General features: G+C 40.4%; 1 protein-coding gene across 2 annotated transcripts in view; it reads right to left on the minus strand.

Moving 5' to 3' along the window:
• BTBD7 (BTB domain containing 7) overlaps nucleotides 1–17608 on the minus strand; it is a 56059-nt gene extending 38451 nt beyond the window's left edge. For both annotated transcript variants that reach the window (XM_082284492.1, XM_082284491.1), the window contains exon 1: nucleotides 17505–17608. The gene's annotated coding sequence lies outside the window, so the exon portion shown is untranslated. The remainder of the gene's footprint in view (nucleotides 1–17504) is intronic.
• Nucleotides 17609–22130: the final 4522 nt, after the last annotated feature.

Below are 22130 nucleotides of genomic sequence, written 5' to 3' on the forward strand. Positions count from 1 at the left end.
AAGGAAACATGCAGTGCAGATCCTGTGGAGCAGAAAGTGAGAGAGAGGCCAGGAAGGAAAAGGCTGCAAATTGCTGTAGGCACAGAGCTGAGGGGAACAAGTGCTCCCGGATTTGAGTGCTGGCTACGTGAAGAGGAAGAGTAGGGAAGGGTTTGAAAACCTGGCTTTACAGATGTGGTTATCAGGCAGAATTGCTGCTCCAGCTTGTGCATATCTCCAGGGTGGCCTCACACAGCTGCAGCCTGCTGAGCACTAGTGGAATTCTGCTAGGGCAGGAGACACAACCATAAAACCACCACAGCAGCTTTCAAGCCAACTTGAGCCAACCTGCAAGCTTGTAAATGAGAAAAGGGAGCTCCCATGATCACCCTCCCTAGCGAGAAAGCCAGGTCATCTCAGCTGCATACAGTCTTGAACTTGCAGACCCAACTTGCTACACATCTGGAAACAAAGACAAAATACCCTCCTACATGAATAGAAGTCTACTCGGGATGAAGATAGAACCAGAGCACACACAAAACAGGCAACATCACACCAATGAACATCAGCAAATCTCAGCAAACACAAGCTGCTGGATCAGTTCAGTCTTACCAATGCATGCGCTCATGTTCTGCCTTGTGCAGAAATAATGAATTCAAAGATTACTGAACCCACATGGATGCAGATCTCTACTTCATTTATGAAAACTTCACTGACTTAAGAAAAAACACTTAGAAAATAATTTCATTAAAATAGTGACACTCCAAGTGATTTCTGTATGCACCAAGAATACATTGCTTAAATGTGGTGTAGATTTCTAGATGGAATTAGTTACATCCAGGACAAATTTTGTGAAGGTAAGAGTCACCTTGAAGTTTGAATGCTAACTTGCTCACAGGTAAAGGCCAACAACCTGAGTAGATATCCCAACAACTTCCCTTTTCTCAGCTAAAATTGGACTTGGTTCATTTGGACTTGAGTCCTGGAATAATGCCATTGTTATTTCACTTTTCTCTTCTGCATTCAGTTGCGGTGTGATAACTTGTCTATTAGATGTCTACTAACAGTTTTCAGTTCTTCCTAACACAGGAAAGAGCCCAGCAGCTAAGTAAAAGAGGGAAGAAAAAAAATGTGTTGGGCTTCTCTTTTTTCTTTATAAGTAAGCACTCAATATTTAGAACCAAGTCTCAGGTCTGAAGTTAATACCTTCCACCTCCTTCCACTTGGCAAAAAATATGCACCAAAAGATGGAAGGAATGCAATCAAGGAATATATGCGACTGTTCAATACCATTAGCAGTCAATGCTTGAATTTGCAAACAAGGATTTAAATAACTGGAAAAGGAACATGATAAAAGATTCCTAAAATACACAATAGATAAAATTATTTTATTTGGAGGCTTACCACAATAACATTGTTACACACTAAGCCCAAGTGAGTATCATGCAGAACAAATTCACTCACTAAATTTAGAATATGTAACTTCCATGCACTGGTAAGTCATGTGTATACAGGCTGATTTCTTGAGTATTTTGCATCTTGAATTCAAACATGTTGCAGTTCATAAAGTGTATTGGGCCCCACGGCTCAAAACTGACCACAGCTGTAGTTCCACTACTGTCCTTAACCTCATGTATCAACTGAAAGTACATTTCTTGTAGTTTTAATACATCACCAAATTTTACGAGACAGTGTTACACAACCCATGTTGCATTTCCCAAAAAATTAGCTAGCACCAGTGATGAACTCTGTCCTGGAGGAAGCCCTGCCTTCTTCTCTCCATTCTCGTAACTTTTCCTACCTTGTTTGTTCTGTCCCAAGTATTTTGTGAATCAGATAAATTTACCCAAATTAGAACTAACCTAAACAAAAAGCTGAAACAGCATCAGTCACTCAATTTATTTGTTAAGACATTAAATGAATACTTGCACTAGCACAGGTGGAAAAAGAAAGAACCTGAAAACAAGCAATAGAGTAGGAGTGCATCTTTTGACAGCAAAGTGTACTTGAACCACTCATGCATTTGGATGCTTTTTTTTTTGTTTGGTTTGTTATGCTAGTATCCACTTCAGCCTCTGTATTAAACCTAGCCTACCTGAACACCAGTTAGTTTAGCATATAACTAGCTGAGTCTAGCCAATACATCTCAGCTACTGCAAAAATGCCAAGTCAGGAATGCTCCTTCTCCACAGTGAAAGGCACTTGTAATAGGAGAGGAATATAAAAATGAAGAAAAAACTCCAAACCACAAACAATTAGATCTTTAGCTGCAAAAGGAAAGACAGATTTCATCTCTTCTTGCAACAGTTATCCTGCATACCAAAAGCTTCCCTATTTCAGCTTATCTGAAGCATTTTTAAACTTTATTTTAGCCTCAGAATACAGCCATGGAATTTTGTTTGTTTTAAAAACTACCATTAGATGAACTTTTTCTTTCCCTTTTATTAAAAGCCTGCATGCATCCATGTAAGCATTACCAAAACAAAACTGAATTCAACATCTGCTGACCAACTGAAACAGTCGTTGAGAGCGGTGATGCACGCACAGATGCATTTTGAACATACACAGGAAAAGAGTTAAACTATGTCAAAGCTTGTTTTGAAAAGCCTATACTGCAGAAGGAGTATATGGAGTGTGTTATGTGAAATGAAGCTATAGAAACTAAAATTAAAACCCCCAAATCCTACAAAACAGCACAGAAGTGACTTTCAGATAATACTGATACTCAGAAAAGAATTTAAAATAAGCACAAACCTAGTTAAAGGTTTCAGAACCTGAAACACATTTCTCAGTCTTCTCAATTCTTGTCACACTGCACCTAAAATCCTAAGAACCTAAGGCAACGTGCATCTGAGGTATCTGGGCTGACAGCCAGGTATTCCTGGACTGGGAATTTTGATTTAACAAAAAGTCTCTGTATAGAATGGACTTTGGGTAACACTGACACTTTGTTTATATCATCATTCAATACAAACGTTTTATAAAATTTCCTGTAGTTCACTGTGATCCAATTAATATAAAGGGCAAGTCAGGGAGTGCTACAACATGTTCTTTGACCAAAAGCATTTGACTTTTCCCCTGTAAAATTTTAAGAACTTTGTATTTCTTTTGGAGTTGCTGCCATAGAATTATGCAATAGCGTAATACTAAAACCAAAGTAGGAAATTTTATCAAGTACATGCACATACCTGTACCAACATGGTATTTCAGGTTTTCATCTTACCTAACATGTTTTTAATTTACTATGTGTAAATGACAACACAAGCATCACAAGAATAACTTACTCATGTTTGCTTAGATTTTTATCCAGACCAAAAATGCTATGTTATTTTGCCCCAACAGCTCATTTCAAGTAACAAGAAGAACTGTACTGCAAGATGAGATGACAAGATCCAGCAATAAAAAGCCCCAACCCCAGTAAGGAAACACATCAACTAAATTTTAGCAAGGACAAACTTATTTCCATAGAAGTTAGGTAGATTAATAATTAAAAGAGATAGAACTTGTGAGAATGGACCATTGCTATCATCCCCAAAATACATCCCACCAGCTTGCCTTAACATCCTGAACCTGCCTCCAGCAGAACAGCGGTCTGGTGACCAATACAGAGTCCTGAGCCATCACAAAGTGATTCAGGAGCAATCCCATGCTCAGAAGGACAGAATAAAGTTCCCATCCACTGAGAAGTTTCCAGAGCCAGCCCTGGCCGTGTTGCTTGTTACACAGTATACTGCTGGAATTACAAGTCAGCAACATCAAAGCCACAAGCTCTCAAAAATGAAGACAAAGTTGCTTGTGGCTGGAGTTTCAACTGCTTGTTCAGATGCGCATTTAGTATCTAGCTCATTTTTCTTACTATGCTGCTGGAAGGTAGCTCTCCAAGTAAGAGGAGCTGATGGGAACTGAGTACTACCTGTCCTGACCTTCCTCTTTTTCCATGAATAAGACTCAGAGACACTAGCACAGTCTCAGATTTTGTGGAGGTAGAGCCTCCAGTCTTGGAAGCATACATGCTAAAGGACTGAATGCCTATGGGACAGAGTATTGGAAAGAAATTGTGTAGCTGGCAAGTCATTTTCTGTTCAAAGGAAACAACTGAAATTTGAAGGCTCAGCTGATTATGCAGCCTGACACACATGCAAATCCACGCAAAGCCTATTTTGACTCCTTTTTATAATCCAGTCAAGCAATCAACCTTTATCATTATTCAAAATTAACTGGATGATACAATACTAAGATGCAACTGAAACAGCTGAAAGGTTGTGGTTTGGATTAGTTCCATACAAAAATAAGGAATGGATAATGCTCTTTATGACATGGGATAATAAATCTGTGTTATTTCATTATTTAATGCATTGGAAAGAAAGAAAAACCCAATAAGCAAAACACCAGAACTTAAGCCACATCAGCAGTTACCAGCTCAAGAGGGCAAGGAAAAGCAGCTATAACTAGATTACGAAAGTGACTGCATTACTCAGTGCTTTGCTGAGAATCCTGTGTTCCAGCCATCACAAAGAACCCTTTCTTATAGTTAAGCATGAAATGTACAGCATTTTCTCTTCCATGAAGTAGTATGCTTCTCCATGAAGAAGTTCTTTCAAAATGGAGGTGATAAAAACACCACAACAGTCCTAGCTTTTTATTTCTAGATTTGTTGAGAATCATAGGACTGAGTTTTAGTGGGGAAAACCCACCAAGAAACAACCTGTACTGATTTTCAACCTTTTCTCTGAGGAATCAGAGTTAAAGTTAAAAGAACTATGCTCAAATAGAGCACAAAGGTGTGTGGTCTTGAAGATACACACACTCCAGAAACTGAAAACACTGAGCAGCATTTTAACAGTTAAAAAAACCCCACAGAACTCACAGGAATATAACCTCTTTTCAATGCTGTCTTTGCAAATAGTGCTCATAGTAGGATTTCTCATGATCAGCAAAGCAATTCCAAGTACGATGTGAACATGTCACATCCTAGAAGTAATTAAATAATGTCATTAACAGGGAGTGACAGGTCAAATCACTATCAGCAGTGTGGAGGCAGGGGACATCACCATATTTATATTCCTCTAAATATAAAAAATTCCAGCAGCTAAAAAATTCAAACACACAAAGCACACAGAGACTAACTGAATTACAGCAGCACAATCCTGCACGGAATAGGCTGTTCCTCCCAAGCAACTTAAATGTCTTCATACACTGGCGAACAAATTTTCATCTCTCTATGTCAGTGATCCTTCCAGCTGGTTGCAAAAACACACTAATTTACCAAAAGTCTATTCTGATTGATAACATTCACATGAAAGACTTAACTAATGTTCCTGAAGATGAATTCAAAACACTTCTTTCAGCCAAATGAGCAAGAACTCATTTATTGCCCTCTAGGACTCTCCTGAAGTGAAATGACAGCATGTATTCTTCAATGACTTTCCATTTTTTCACAAGTTAACTTGAAAGGAACATTATCTGATTTCAATGCAAAACATCATTAAATCTACTTTGTAAGAAAATCAGAGGAATCCTATCCACCAAATCTTTATCAATATCACTGAACAGAGTAATTAGGTATGAATATATCCATTTACAGGAAAATGAGGATAATTAATTTTAGCCAATCTAGAGTAATTGCAACATAGTTTGACATACTGTGATAAATTTTGAGGAGTCTAAATGTGTTTCAAAAGGCCTCTTCTGAGCAAAAATCACCCACATGCTTTTGTTTCTTAAGAACAGCAAATATTCTTTGGTTTAGATATATGAACGCATCAGTTGGTTAACACAGAAAAAGGAACTTCCAAATAACATGAAAAGTACCTCAGAAAAAGGATCAGACTTTTTTTTTTTTTAAGTAGTCTGCTTTTTCTTTTCCCATCAAAGTTCAGACCAACACTTAATTGTCTTGTCAGGCAGTGACCTAACTCATGGAGATTTCAGCTACATTCTGCTTTGGATACTGAGGTCAAACACCAGTCTGGTAAGACCACTGCCCTCATCAGTGTGCCTCTAGATACTGACTGTCCATGATAGCAGCAATATCCTTAGTCACCTGTTCCTTTTCCCCCTCTGGAAAAGGCTAAAGTGGAGCAGAAGTAATAACCTTCCACATGAAGCTCTATCACCTTTTTACAGCTTATTTCATGGGCTTCATATCCCAGTACCCTTCATCTGCCAACAGGATTACTGCTTCTTCTGGAAGAGGGCAAGCAGTCTTTCAACTCTGCAGTCTTCCCTCCCCATGGAATTGTATTCTATTTAGTCTGAGAGCGTCCCCCAAAGATCCCTGTCTCATTAAGAAAGGGAATTCTTCCTCTTGCTCAAGCTGCAACCCAACCACAACACAAAATCCTGTTTTCAATTAACAAATCTACTACGACGGGAAAATCTTGGCTCAAACCCCAGTCATATGGAAGAGCCATATACCCTACAGTTTCCTTTTACTGGAAACATTTTCCCTTTTTTCCAGGCCCAATGATTTCACAGAAAGCCATTTACTCTGAATGAGGATGTCGGAGCTTCCTGGACACAACAGTGCTTGTAAATTCACTGCACAGTTGCATTCACACTTCCTCTCTGAACATGCTTCCTCTGAGAGTGCATTAGAGTCTCTGGTAGGACAATCCCAGACACTGTGCTCTGTACCTACATAAGTAGGCAAGCAGCATCCATCCTATCTTATGACTTACTATTTTCAACTTATCTTCAAAAAAGCAACCTTTTGATCACTCAGCTTTAGCTCCCTTATTAACTTCCACAGCCTGAGTCATCTCTGGTGATGACACTGCTTGGGGTTTTCACAGCAATAGCTCCAACATCAAAGCAGACTAAAAAGTTTTGGACCCACATACTGATCAGCCTTCCCATATGGGTGGCCTCTTTTAATAGATCAGATGAAAAATTACTTCTATCTTAATTTGGCTGCAATCAACTCCTCACCCTGCCAGCCAGTCATTGTATCAGTAACAACATCTTGTGGTATTTCTGTTGCTTGGAACATCATACTTCATGACTACAGTGTTTCTGTACAATACTCTTCCTTTATATACAAGCTTCCAAGATGCTTGGTAACAATACACAGCTCATCTCTTTCCACTGAAACCCCTGCCTGTGGCTAAAAAATGCCGCATATCCAAAACAATTTTCTCTACACGCCAGGCCTTAATACACCACCATTCCTTTACTTCTGTACATCATCCTCTCTGGGTCCTTTTGTCATCGCACAACAGCAATTTCACCCATTCAGCCTTTCTTCTTCAATATAACAAGTCTGAAGTATTGGTTGCTAGCATCATTTCTTACACATTTAACACTAATAGGTACATCTATAAACAATAGAAAAACTGGAAGGTGGAACATGAAAAGGTGTGGTAAAGAACTCATCAGGCAATCTAGTCCAGTCATTTCATGAGACATCAGGAATTTTATTGAAAAAATAGTGATTTTCCTCATTGAAGAAAGCATTAAGTTACAGCCATAAAATGGACTCACTACAGCTACAGTTTGAATACTTTTAACAGTAAGCCACAAGTCTTGCATCCAACCAAAACACAATTGCAATCTGGATTTAAAATGCATTATTTGGTGTATACAAACCCAAGTTGGTTCACCAATACTGTGGTTCCATGCACATTTCCTCAGCTCCAGTGCTCGCTGCAGCTACCACCAGCATGTCCCCAAAGCTCCTCCATTGTGTCAGCAACTAAACACAGGTATTCTCTTCGGTGAGATTTTTTTCTCTCCGGTGTAGTTAGCTCTCTGCACCAGTTTACCAAATGGCTCAAGGAACCCAAAGGTCGCCACAGAGAAGGAAGAACAGCAAGAAAAGGTTACTTTGCTCCCCACAATCAAACATGACATGCAGTTTGACTAATACCCAGTTGACACAGTCTTCAAAAAGAAACATTCCCAGTCCCCGTGCACCCATTCCTGCAGGAGAGCTGTACCCCTTCATTGTAGAAGACATTTGGAAAGCCACCTAAGTCCTGAGGACCGTGTTTGTTTTCAGCTGATCCTTTGGTGCTGCCTGAGTACAGCACTGCCTCTATCTTCATTCAGCCAACTACCACTTTCATTGAAAACATCTTACTTCAAGTGGGCAGCTACAAGACCACTTTTGCAATATGCTTTTTCTTCTCCATAGCTCTTAAAAAATTAACAGTAGGAAAAATCATCTGCAAAGCAAGGGCAGTCCTAGCAGAAAAAAGCAATTTAGACAGCAGAAACTACTGCTAGGATTCACGATTTCAGTGCTCCCTGTATCTAGCTGGTTGATGGCTGCTTCTTTGGCCTGCACTTACTTTCCTCTGTATTTGTGCAGTTTGTTCCTCCCTCGGTTAACAACGCTTCACATAGCTGTCATCACTGCTAAAGAGGTCCGTGGGGTCCATTTTTGCTTTTTTGAATGCTTGGAGAATTTTAAATTTGCAGTGCCAGAATATATGCATCTAGGTATTACTCATATAGGGAAAAAATATAAGGCCAAGCCTATGCGAATTTTAATATATTCCCCTCAATCTAGTGAGCTCCTCCTCTGACAGGGAGAAGCTAACTGCATGCCGGACTCACTGCCTGTCAGCTCATCACAGCTACATCAGCGTGATCTGACACCACCACTGAAGTCAAACTAACAGGGAACTGTACTTTCCCCTCACACTCCATCATCCCAAGGGGTTTTCTTGCTTCCCCTCACACTACATACAGAGATTATATGATCACAAACCAAATAATTTCAAATGGCTGATCCATACCCCACTGCTGTAGAGAGAGGCAGGTAACAGGCAGGGAGAGGGAACTCTAGAACATTTGTCTGACAGGCAGCTAAAACTGGAACAGGATGCCACAGCTCTGAATATGAAGAGAGAAGACTATTCCTATTAAACTGCCTCACAACTCCACAAAACTATACCCCTGTAGCCATCCTTTCTGTTCTCCCTGAGTGACTCTTCAAGTCACTCTGGCCTGGCCCAGAGTGACACTCATACCTTGTTGACACTCACATCTTCCCCTTGTCTCCCAATAGCCACAGTCACTCCCAAGTCTATTCTGTTCACTGCTGCAAGAAGTAACACACAACCAAATTGTAAAATTCATTGTACCTAGTATTTTTACAACAATGACTTATCTGAGACCATGTAAACTGGTATGCACTGCTGCCTCCCTGAGCAAGGGTGAAATTCCTGGTCAAACCCACAGAACATTTTTCTTGTATTTAGGTGCTTTTAAGACAACTCCCCCCCCCCCAAGAATGATGATTTTATACATGTTCATATTAATCAATTATTATCTGTATATACTAAGATTTTAACGGTTACTTTAAAACATACACATTTGAAAGACGTCTCCTTTGATTGGACTCTTCTGCATGGCTAATTTAAATTCATTAACTTCAGGAGAAAATTTTAAGAGCCAAACTGACTTCACCAACTAATATTTATATCATAACATCTGACGCCAAGAAATCTTTCTATGCCATATACTTCAAAGATTTCAGCCATTTTGAAGATAGTAGCAAAATACATCAATATTGCAATACTTCCCCTCAAAAGTTACACCAGTAACTTCAGTTTCAGTAGTTACCTTCATGAATACCTACATTTAGATTCCATGAAAGTGTAGCAACAACTAAATGCTCACAAACTTTAAGGTGTATCCTGCCCAAAACTACAGGAATTCATTTCAGAAAATACACTTTCTCAATGATAAAAGAAATCAATTAAGGAAGGAAAGGCTTAGTCAGAAAACCAGACTAGTACTTAGCCTACAATTAAGTTGAAGCTTTGTTTATATTTTCCCCTTGGCAAGAAAAGGAAGTTATGTCTTCCACATTTCCTGCAACAAGCTCTCTGCACTTCCAAAGCATTTTTTTTGTCCTGTAACATGAACATGCAAGTTTTACAGAACAGTCAAAAGAGCATCACACGTTGAGATAACATGTTGTTTCTGAAAACAGAGGCACCAATCATGTACACATTTAATTTAATTAATTCAGCAACATCTACACATAACTCATGACGGCAGACTTTTGAAGGCTGCTGAGTTAGAAAAGCTTATGGGGTGGTTTTTTGTTTAACTATCTGCTAAGGCAGATCTGCTCTTTGAGCAGACTGTTGATATGCCTTAACTCCTCCTTCTCCCCCCACAAGACTGAAGCTTTTCAGATGCCCCAGACTGTTAAAAAAATAAATAGATTTTTCAAAGAAATCAAACAAAGCTTTTAGAAGGAAAGCAAAAGTCTGTTGCATTGTACTAATTACTAACTCCATTAAAGAATCCCATTGCTCCTAATGTAATTTTAGACCAAATTTTGTTCATCTTTGTCTCTTAGCCACAACTGTCCTTGATACCACTATTCCTTCACATTCGAAGAAAGAGCAAAGTTCAGAAACTTTGCCAGCCTGTGCTCTACTTCCCAAACCTCCTTTGATTCTTCCAAGTCTGTTAATCCAAATGGGAGACTTTGAGCCAATAATTAACTGAGAAATTATGCAGTAACAAAATTACTTTAGATATTCTCAGCAGAGAAATTCAAATGTCTTGAGAAACTTAGAAAAAGACAAAGGGAATTTTGTTTTACTTGCAGTGGAAAAGCCCTGAGTAGTATGAACAGATATTTTAGAAAGTTCGTATTAAGACTGTACTTCTGATTAACATCATTTTCAGAAGACATGTAATTTAAGCTTTAAGACCAACTTCAAGTAGTAACTGTCCAGGTTACAACATCAAAGACTGTGGTCAAATGCAGTTAAAGACAAGCAGCTCTGATGCAGTGCAGAAATACATATAAGAGTCACTTTACCAGAGGTTACCGGGTCATCAGATCTGTGCCTAGAACTACAAAATACTATTAGACGGGTCTTATACTGTATGTTAACCTTACTATGTTAGATGGGTATTTTGGCATTTCAAGTCCAACTGCACATTTCCAGAAGTGCTTAATGGAAGACTAAACCCTACATTGATTTTAATGACCAAATAAGATGCAGGAGGTACTTTTTGACCCAAATAATGTACCTTTTAATGTATTTTTTAAAAAGGATACATCAAATTATTCTCTTAAATATTATCTTTGGCTATACAAAAAACCTCCAAAAACCAAAACAATCACCCAAGCTGGGATTTGAGAATTTAAAGCAGTAAACACACATGCTTACCCAAAATTTAGATAAGCTAATCATGAAAATAAACTGCAGAGAAGATGGAGATACTTGATACACTGAAAGTGTGGAGGGGCTCACATGGACAGTGAGTAGCACCTCATGCTGTCATACACATTCCTCTGTAGAAATTAAGGTGCTTGCATGCAGCTCACCAGTAACAACTGTTGCCTTTCAGTACTGACACAGCTTAGCTTATCCCTCGTTCAGTACCAAGGCCATCACTACGCTGATAAACACAAAGCTTCCCATCTCCAGCATGCATTTTGTCAACTCAGCATTCTTCTACATTGCTTGTCTCTGTAGTACAGTAAAAAAACAATTTCAAAGACTTCCTACAAGTACCTCATTACAGACTGGCAAAGGTATTTTCAACTTAAAATGATGGTAATAAGCAATTTGATCTATTTCAGAGAGTAGCAGTCACTACTAGAATGACTTTAAAGAAACCCATGAACCTATTAACATTATCTACTCTACCTGCATTCTAGACATTTTATATGTATCTCATTTCATCTCTCAAGATGTCTGAAATTGAGATGCCCAGTACAGGATGAGCCAAGGTACAAGACATCAGTCTTTAATATAGTCACATGCTTCATTAGTCTGGGATTTGCTGGGGTTTTCTTAAATGGTTAATACAAAATTGAACTGTGTATATGCCCACACTCCTTCCTTCTTCATGATGAAATCTTCTGGTCATTCAGTTAAGTATCACAAGCAGCTTCAGAGGTTGTTAGCCATTTATGTATTTTAAGACAGACATCTGGGTACACGAGAAAAACCCTCTAAATGGCCTCACATATAAAAAGTACTTCAGCACAACCTCATCTTACACACTGCAGAATTTAAGTGGATAAACACTGTAATTATCATAGCAGCAGGAAGGCTTTAAATAAGACATCTTCCTAGACAAAGTCAAAAAAATCACCAAATCCACAGCAAACCCAGTTCTAATAGTCAAAGAACCACTTCTCCCCCACCTTTACATCAAGAATCATCATTTGAAAAAAGCTAAAGCAGAAGATCGAAAGAGATCAAAGAATAAGGGAGCACCAGTCAACAAACTACTCTCTTGTTGCATTCTGATTGTATTTGCTATGTTAAAATGCTTTTAATCAGCTCTCAAGCAGCATTTCTAATATTGGGGTCAGGAGAAAAAAAGTATGAAAAGGAACTTTTGTCACTCATACTGATTATTTTTAAAGCACTTAAAATAACCTACCCATTTACAGAAGTGTTTTATATACTTCATTGCAGTACAGAGATTTGGAGTAGCAGATGATAAGTACAGCAGCACTTCAATTTTTCATTAATGCAACGTAATCTACTTGGTCACTCAAAAAAATACTTCAATTTTCATATAAATAGGTATAAAATTTCACTCATGTTGGATGCCTTCACAAGACACTGGTATTCTTGTTCTTTGTATATGAAACCTTGATTAAAATCTCAGCAGCAGACTATGAGAACAGTCTTCTCTCACCCAAACTGCAGTTTAAAATACACAGGCAAGCACACACAGATACATTTTGCAGCTCTACTGATCACACAGAGCTTCTGCAAGTTCTGGGTCACAAAATAACACAACCAACTAAAGAACCAAGCAGCAGTCACTTATTACATTACTGTTTCCATCAACTCCTTCGAGTTTAGCCATCGTTACCATCAGCAGAATGGCAAAGTGTCCTGCTAGTTATCCTGAAACTGGGTTTTAACAGATCTTGGACAAAGTTTCCAAATTAGAGGAATCTTGCATATCATTAACAAGCTTGATCTCTCTCCGAAGCACTTCCCACTAGGTAACACTGAAGATCAGAAGTGATGGAGAATGACAGGAAAAAGAAATTAATCTTAAAAGCTGCAAGTTACCATACTGAAATGATCCTGTAAAAGAAAGAGGACAGAGTAGAAATAAAAAGGCTCTTTAACAATATGGGGAATCACAGTAACAGCAGCACTAGAAAGATATTCTTAAAAAAGGGATTTAAAAAAATTAAATTCTACCCTTTACAATTTACTACAGTTGGTTGGAAACAGGATATGATATGAAAGAAAAGCAAGGATGAATACAAAAAATCCAGTCTTTCTAATACAGGAAGAACTGAAAAGACAATGACATTTGAGTGCCACAAACAATATACAGTATGAATGACCACTGAATTCAGACAAAATTTGAGGACAAAGATCAAATAGGATGTAGAAAATGATCAGTCAGTTATACAGGTAACAGCTCACACAAGAATGCCGAGATCGAAAAACAAAATAAGATCACTAGAAGATACTTCTGAAACAAACTGATTTAGGAAGATGTTGCCCGAAACTCTACACCACCACACTTTACTGAAAGTTTCTTCTTAATCAGTTTTGACTGCTGTTATTTTTTCTTGCATGTTTTAGCACTCAAACATCTAAATAACCAGTTTAAATCCACTGATGATGGAAAACCCCCAACAAGCTGGACTTGTCTGCAAGGACACCAGTAGTTAAAGTACACATTCAGTAGCGTTTGGTGTAAGCTTGCACAACACCTGCATGCAATGGAGCAAACAAATCAGATTTAAATTTAACTAAGTATATAGTTAGGTATGTACTTGAATCCAACACATGAGGCAACCTCCCTGGCCTCGCCTCTACACTGCGCTAGCAAACAGACTTTCCACAGCAATGTGATGACCCAGATGAAGGATCTGACATAAAGTTATTTTATGCTTTAGTGGTTTATTTTTCAGACAGATCAACTTCCTGAATGTTTCAGAGTGAAGCCATGTAAACAGCCCTACCAACACAGCTGAGGGGACTGTGCAGGAAGTAAGGAAAAGCAGCTGTGGACTTAAAGTATTTAAACCAATTTTGCTACTAAGCATCTATCAAGAACCTCACAGGCATCCTTACTGTTGTGGGTTTCCCCTGCCAGTGGGATAGGGAACAGAACCAGAAGGCGAAGAAAAAACAATGCAGTAAAACTCGTGCGTTGAGATAAGTACAGTTTAATAATTGAAATAAACCAAAATATAATTATCGTAATAACAATTTCAGATCTCTTAGCATCCATTCATTACACAGAAAGCATCATTACTGATGGTATCCTTTTTGGGAGACATGCAGAACAGCCTAGATGGGTGTAAAATGCAAGACTAGAATCAAATGTTGCAGCTGCAGTCCCTTCTTATAGTTCAGGCATACTGGTAAGCCAACATAGGAAAGAGCATTCTAAAAATCCACAACAGCTTCTGTCCAAAGATTTAAGGATACACTGACAAGACTTATCCTTCAAAGAACCTGGGAAATGAAAAAAAGCAATAGCTAGATCACCCACTGGAAGCTCACCTAATACATCTGAACTAGGATTCCTGGTCCCCACTGCATGTACAATAAAGTTGTGCATTGGATTTCCAGACTAGTGTGAAAAAATGGGAAAAACCATTGATCCAGTAACAGAACTCAAAAGCCATGTAAATATGTTAAGAAAAAGCAAACAAACAAAAAGAAATTTAGAGTTAATATTCAAACTTGCAGTTCTCTGCCAAGATTTGCTGTAAGAGCAGATTCTCATCAGTCTCGTTAAGAACGTAGTTATTTCTTTCTTAGTTCAATCTCACAGTTTCCCTATAGATCTATTTATTGATTAGTGTGAACTACATGCAGTCCATCAATATGTCCACAGGATGTTTACATTCCTCTTACTGTTTGCCTCTGAAAGGCAGTCAGCCACAACTATCTTGGTCACCACAGTGTGCCCAAGACATCAGAATAAACTCACTCTTCTTGCATGTGGTCTGGTATATCAAGACCAAACAAGCATCAGGGTGGAAGAGGAGCAAGCAGGGTTAGTGTTACCTCCTCCTACGGCCATGTGCAGGACCCCAAGACACCACATCACCAATGCAGCTTGCTAATAAGACAGAGGAAGACATAGTCCAAGCCTAAAATTTATCCCCAACAAACCTGTAGATTAATTATCATCAGTGACAATTAATCTGTAAACCTGACACCACGTATGCAGCAACTTTGAAAGGCCGCTTTCAAAATGAAGACTCGATATTTTGTTGTTAATTCATCAAGGTCTGGCAGTTCCACTGAATTAAATTCAAAGAGCTGGCTGCAAAGGCAGCACATTCTACTCTAATTTAACAATGAGTAACATAGCTTCACAACACAAAGTTTGGAACTTCTCAGACAAGCTTGAAAATTAAGAGGGGAAAAAAAATTTAAAAATCACTACAACAAATCCATGCAAGTCTTCCAGAAGAGCTTATAAAAGTAATTCTATTCTTTCATGTCTGAGTCTTTGCAAATCAGTCCACGCCAGCTATAAGCATTACACCACCATTGTATCTATGACTCAGCAAGGGAATCTGGACATATGAAGAGAATTCACTACTGTAAGAGGTAAGGATTTTTAAAATGGCAACAATTACAACAATGCCGCAGTAAATGAACCAAGACAACTTGTGACTGTGCTCCTTGTATGTTTAAGCACACAAACTAGACTAGAATGTCAAACCCATTTATACATTGGCTAAAGTCTGAAAACAAGTAAAACAATGCTGAGTGCAGCTGAGCTGAAATACAAAGGATTCAACAGTTGTTTTCATCTCCAATGAACAAAAACAAACACTGGCTGTACATTTGACACAAAACACTGAACTCCATTTCCAAGATTACCTGTGTGCAGGCCAACTATGCAAGTCTAACTTCAGCACTAAATAAAAACCAGTGAGCAATTGGCAGCTTTGTGTTGTAACTTAAGATACAAGCTTGATTTACAGAGACATTCATCACATGTTTACATATAAGCACAAACAGATAGTACTGTTTACAGGACATTATTTGACACAGCAAAGTAGCAAGTTCTTAAATGACTCAATTATGCCTTGGTCAATCAACTAAGACTAGTTATCTAGTTGATAAATTACTCCAAAAAGGGAGAAAACATCACAATCCATACCTTCTCAATACATTATCTTCATCCAAATACTCTACATAATAAGCACTCAGACCTTGCCTTGTAAACATCACGGTCCACAGAATCTGTATGTTACTAAAAGACTTCTGTTCCACCTCCTCATATATAATACCTACAGAATTATTTTTGGTACATTGGTAGCAGACTCTTAGTCAAGAAGGGATGGAGGAAAAAATATTTTCATTGAATTCTTAAGCAAAAGGTTCAAGTCGAGAAGAATCTAAGAAGGAATTCCCCCCCTGCACCACCCTGTGTGAAGGATACTAACACAGAACTAGAATGAAATATTTGAAACAATAAAGGAGAAGTTTAGAAGACTCATCCTCTTCCCTAAGATCTTTCAAACAGAGTAAAGCTTTAACTCCTCAAGCTTTTCAGTGCATCAACATGAGTTATGAGATTTAAAATTTTTTTATTTGAGCTTCAGGTTTTATTTTCTCTATTTCTAAATGAAAACAGAGCATACAAGATGTGGTAAAACCTGAGGTGATTACATCGCAATGGTATATCTGCCAAACACCTTAAATTTGTTATTATATTACACTGGTTTGAAGCAAAGCCTCAAGCAATGCTACACTGCCTAAGGTAAATTCTCACACAAACTATCATTGCATCAACACGTATTTTATTATCCTACCATCGTATTTTATGTTAGCACTCGACATGTGTGTCATCTTTCACCCAACGGCCTCAAATGGGATGGCGGAGAAGAGCAAGTAGAAACACGAACCAACAGAAAACCACTTATCCCACTGGCAGCAGGAATATTCCAGAGGCACAAGCGAACACATCACCTACAAAGCTCTCCAAGTTTCTCCAGGAACACCGCGGTAACACCCGTACAGAGAGGAGCGGGACAAAACCCCACCTGTCCGGGGGCAGCAGCAATCTGCGGGCCACAGGCACCGTCACGGGACGGGCTGACCGGCACCGGCGGCAGCCCCGCGGCCACGGCGGGCGAGCGCGGCCGCTCTCGCACCGGCCCCACACGGGCGGAGCTCCGCAGCTGCGGGAGCACGAGCCCCGCACCGGCTCCTGCGGGAGACGGCTTCAAGCACCTCTCCCGGGCTCCGCGAGGAGCTGCGCCGGGGCGGAAGGGAGAGAAGGAGGGAGAGAGGGAGGGAGAGAGACAAGACCCGACAGCGCGGGCAGGTACAGCCGAGGCCGCTGCCAGCGCTCCGGACCGCGGACCCTGCGGGCCGGGGAGCGGCACGAGGAGCAAGGCTCCTTCCCGCGGCGGAGCGCTGCGGGCTGGGAGCGGCGCGGCGGGATGAGCTGCCCGCAGCCGGCCCGGCGGGGCGCGCACTGAGCCCCGCCGTGGGGGCGTCGACGGTCTTGCCCCCTCCCCTCCGCCGCCGTGACACCAAGCCCCCGTCCCCCTCCCAGCCCGGCTCCCCTCGGTGCCTCACCTCCGGCAGCCGCTCGCCGCCGCCATCCTCCCGCTCAGCGCCGCCCGCTCCCGCCCGGCCCCGCTCCGGCCGCCGCCATTTTGATCCCGAGCCCCAGGCTCGGCCGGGCAGCCGGAGAGCGCACGGCGCCTGCGCGGCGGCGGCGCTGCGGCGCGCGAGCCACGTGGTCCGGGAGGGCGGGGCGGGTCGTGGCTGAGGGGTCCCGGCGCGGGGAGGGCGGCGGCGGCGGCCGCGGGTCTGGGTGGGTTGGGGTCTTCGGTGCTTTTCCCCGCACAGCTGCTCTGGAGTCGTGGAGAAAAGCCGAACCCGGCGTGTGTGCCCCTTCCACGATCCCCGTTCCAACATCGCGTGCACTCCCTGCTCTGTGTGACACATCTCCTAAGCTTGTTGCCATGCCCAGATGCAGAGGTGTCTGCAATGTAAGTGGTGTGTCAGCACATGTTCTTTGTCCTTGAGACTAACATAAGCTGCTTATATTAAGCCTGTGTCTGTCTCCTTGCTTTGCCAAACTGCTATGAGCTTGTTACAAGCAGGCCACAGAGTCCAATTTTATTGTTTGTACTAGGAGTATATACTGCTCACCTGGAAATAAACTCCCACCACCCTTCCCTCTCTCAGCATGAAGAATTAGTATTTCACTCGCCTAGGTGAAAATAGGTGCCAGCAGTAAAAATGCTTCTAGCTTTTTTCCACCCCTGCTGGTACCACTCTGGCTACATTTTCTTCAAAGCAAGCTGCACGTTGATACAGTGAGGATGAGCACATATCTGCCACTATGTCTGTAAGTTCACTGTTTTCTAAATCAGTGAGAGTGACCAAAAATACATGTCAGCATTCTATAAGAACCAGAAAAACCCTTAAGTGAACCTAACAACCTGTGCCCTGTAAAAGAATGAAGCACCCATGTCTATATATGAGAAGGTCTGAGAAAAGTTTCATGCATGGGCCAAAATATGAATAAATCACATGCTAGAAAATATTCAGTAAGCTGAAAGCCACATTTATGATCATTCCTGGTTGGTAAAAGCAAGCTATGACTGATTACATCCCTTCCGGATTCTGCTGACAGTCCATTTCTGGAGGGAAGCCTTCTTCCCACTTGGCATCCTGCTGTCCTCCATCTCTGTAATTAACTTGCCTGAATGCAGCAGACCTCCCTAACTACCACTTGGCATAGCATCCCATAGTGCTCAGCAGCTTACCAAGAAGCCAGGGAAAAAACAACCTCTAATATATTTGCCTGTGCTGTAGACTGTTTTCTTACTGGTTTCAGCCTAAAAACAGAGGTGAAACACATTTGGGTTTATAGACAGTATTATGTACTCCTTGGGGTTTTAACCATCTTAGTTATTTATACGTTCTCTGAAATTGTAGTATACGAGAGCATCACAACCTTTGACCTCCATATCTGCACAGTACCAGAGGTGAGGGAATTCTTATCACTGGAATTTTATCAATGAAGTTCATGCTGTCAGGGTTATGCTTGTATCTGTTCAAGGGGGGCTATTTTGTGTAAATGGGATGTCTTTGCAAGCTGTTGTTGCTTTTGTTGCTGTCGTCATGAGAGCTCATAAAACTCACTGGCTGGCAGAGCTCAATCTCTTTGAGCTATTCCCTGCTAGAGCCTTCCCACCTTCTATTTCTGTCTCTTTTCTTGTGCCTGCCGTAGCCTGCTTTCCATTTCCTGCTACTAGGAACCCTGGTATGGAATACCATATACACAGTGTTCAGCTTAGTTTTATTTTACCCTGTTTTTCTGTAGAATTGTGTTATATATGTTCATATTGCTTGCCTGGACATATAAGGATTTAGGTCTATGACCTCTGTGCTAAAATATTTCTCATTTGGGTCCTTATGGACACTGCAACTACAGGAAGAGCTTCATTTGCGTGAGCCACCAAAGTCAGGCAACCAACAGACAGAAACTATTGAAAATTAAACTGCAGTAGTTTTAAAACACATTAAACTGTTAATTTAAATGTATCTGTTAGGAGAAATTGTTGCAGATGAGGTTCTTAAGTATGAACAGTGTGAGACAACCCCAGCCTCTCTATATCATTCATGATTTATAATACTGTTACAATTTTAGCAGTGGCTTGCTGAGAGCAGCATAGAAGTAAGAATGAGTTGAAGTTAAGTAAGTAAGGTTCAGGTCACACAACTCTTAGACTGAAGGGAAATAGTACACCAGCTTGGTTTTCAGGTGACAGGAACCAGTTATGAATTTGTTCCCAAAGTTCTGTAGGTAGGTGAAAAAGTCCAGTCAATTCTCCAGCAAACCTGGCTCATAATATTATAGGTAATGAAAATGAGAAAGGAAAAGAAGTCTTGCAGGCTGAATGTTTGGTTCGTTAATGGTCTTTTTTAATATTCTAATACTGTTAACTGGAATATAGTCAAAATGGATGGTTAGATTAAAGTACCAAGATCTTGCTCTGCAATAGTCATCCTTTTAGTGGCTAAAATAAACCTTCTTTCTTATGACTCAGAGACAAACAGTGTGTTGGGTAACAACTTATGGGAGACATCTGGCAGGTTGGAAGTGACGATGGCTACCATGTGCTTTCTTTTACTTTTTAAAGCATAGAGGTCACCCCTTGACTGCAGCACACTGTCATTGTCTTTGAGGATTGTGTGGTCTCATGGACTAGACAGCTGGGAAGCGCACCACAATAAGCTGACTAACTCCTTCTGCCACCTGGGATCTTGGTGCAGAAGACAGGTTATAAAACACTGAGTTACAAACCTTGCTGTGGAGGAGTGGGAAATGGAAGCTAATTGCATTTACATGCAGGTAATGTAATGTTTTCTGAGATGAGAGGATAGGAAATTCACACCGTCTGACAAACACCCCCAGAACATGTGCACTCACATCACTTCCCTGATCATTTAATTATAATCCTCACCCCACATTCTGAGAAATAAATTGGTCTTCCATTTTTGTCAGGATTGAGGTGTTTGGTTCGATCAATTTAAAATAATCTCTTGATGTCCCAATGAGTAAAATCTGATATATGCCTTAAATATTGTAAAATGTCATCTCCTCTTTAGAACAAAGAGCAGAGTGAGAATCTGTCTGAGCTGCACAACGGTTCTCAGTACCTCTGCTCATACAGAATGATTCAGTGCTTTATTCATGTTTTTGCAGGGACTTCTATAAAATACTTACTGATGATAATCACTGTACATATACATTGCTTTTTATCTACAAACTCAAGAGTGTTAGTAGGAAAAATTGATTATGTGCCACGACTTATTAAAAATAGAACCAAGCCCATGTCTATTGTAGTTCACTTACCCTTCATTTGTACTAGGAAGATCAAGCTTTGGAATGCCCTTTGGATGATATTTATCAGAGTTTATTGAAGAGAAAATACACTTAAAAAAAAACCCCAACCAGTTCACTTCCATTGCTTCATTTTTTTGTCTGTGATTCATTTCTTAGACTTTTAGATGTTTCATTTGATTTTCATTCCAAATATGTACTGTTTGTGATTATTAATAACATATATTGTGTTTTTTATTAACATATTTATTAATGACATATTTCCTTTGAAGAAGCACAAAGGAAGGAAGAGGCATCAGACTCCATGTTAAATGGGGAGGCCTGGAAATAAGTCTCTGTCTGTGGAACAAGCCTGCATCTTAAGAAATGAAGATAAGGTTGGTGGTGATTTATGCCAGGAGGTTAAACCTTACAGAATTAATGGTCTGTGAAGGCCATGGGCTAACAATGCTGGGCAGCCCATGGCCATTACATTTAGACAAACCTACACTGGGAGATACAATCAAGATCTCAAATTTAAGCACACAAAATTAATTGTCTTGCCTGCATGACCTTTATGTAGCTAACTTCTGCACATTCACAGGGAATATCTCTCACTCTGATCACCAAAGCACTTCCTAAAAGGAATGTTACCTTATTGTAAATCAAATTTCATTTGGATTAAGCTTTAGTTGGGTCCTTAAAAGGCGGTTGTTATCCGTACATAAGGGGGGTTGTTTGTTGTTATTGATGCTACAATGTCACTGATGGTCTTGGTGAGGGTATAATCACTCATCCTGTGGCTGCATTCCTTGGTAAATTCTCATTGTAATTTGTCAGTACAGAGAAAGATGCCAAAACCAAACTGCTGCTGCTGCTGGCAATTGCTTGTGTTGGCTGTGTAAACCTGCACTGCTGGTCTTTTCCTACCATGCAGTACTTATCAAATGGTGCTTTTCCCCCCCATTTCTGTGTGCAGTGTGCACAATGTAACATGTTTGTGGAATGAGCAGTTACTCAATACATTGATCTCTCCCCACAGTTCAGTGTGACACTATGCCTACTTTGCAGCACAGTTCAACCTAAATGCGGAGTTGCTAACTTCCTGAAGCCCTTTCTGTGGCACCTGAGTGCTTCACAAACACTAATGAACTTCCAAAAAGCAGTTGCTATATCCACCCTATCGATTACGATGTGAGGCACAGAATTATTCAGATGGAGAATCTGCTTGTTGTGGGGGCTCAGCTGGGTACCCAGGCCCTCACGGGCAGTGGGCAGCACTGTGGCATCTGCCGTGCTCAGGGCACATATCCTGTCCTGTTCAGCTGCAGCTGTGAGCCTGCCCTCCTGCAAACTTGGCA

Source organism: Coloeus monedula (assembly GCF_965178545.1).
Source record: "Coloeus monedula genome assembly, chromosome: 6".
In the NCBI taxonomy this organism is placed as follows: Eukaryota; Metazoa; Chordata; class Aves; order Passeriformes; family Corvidae; genus Coloeus; species Coloeus monedula.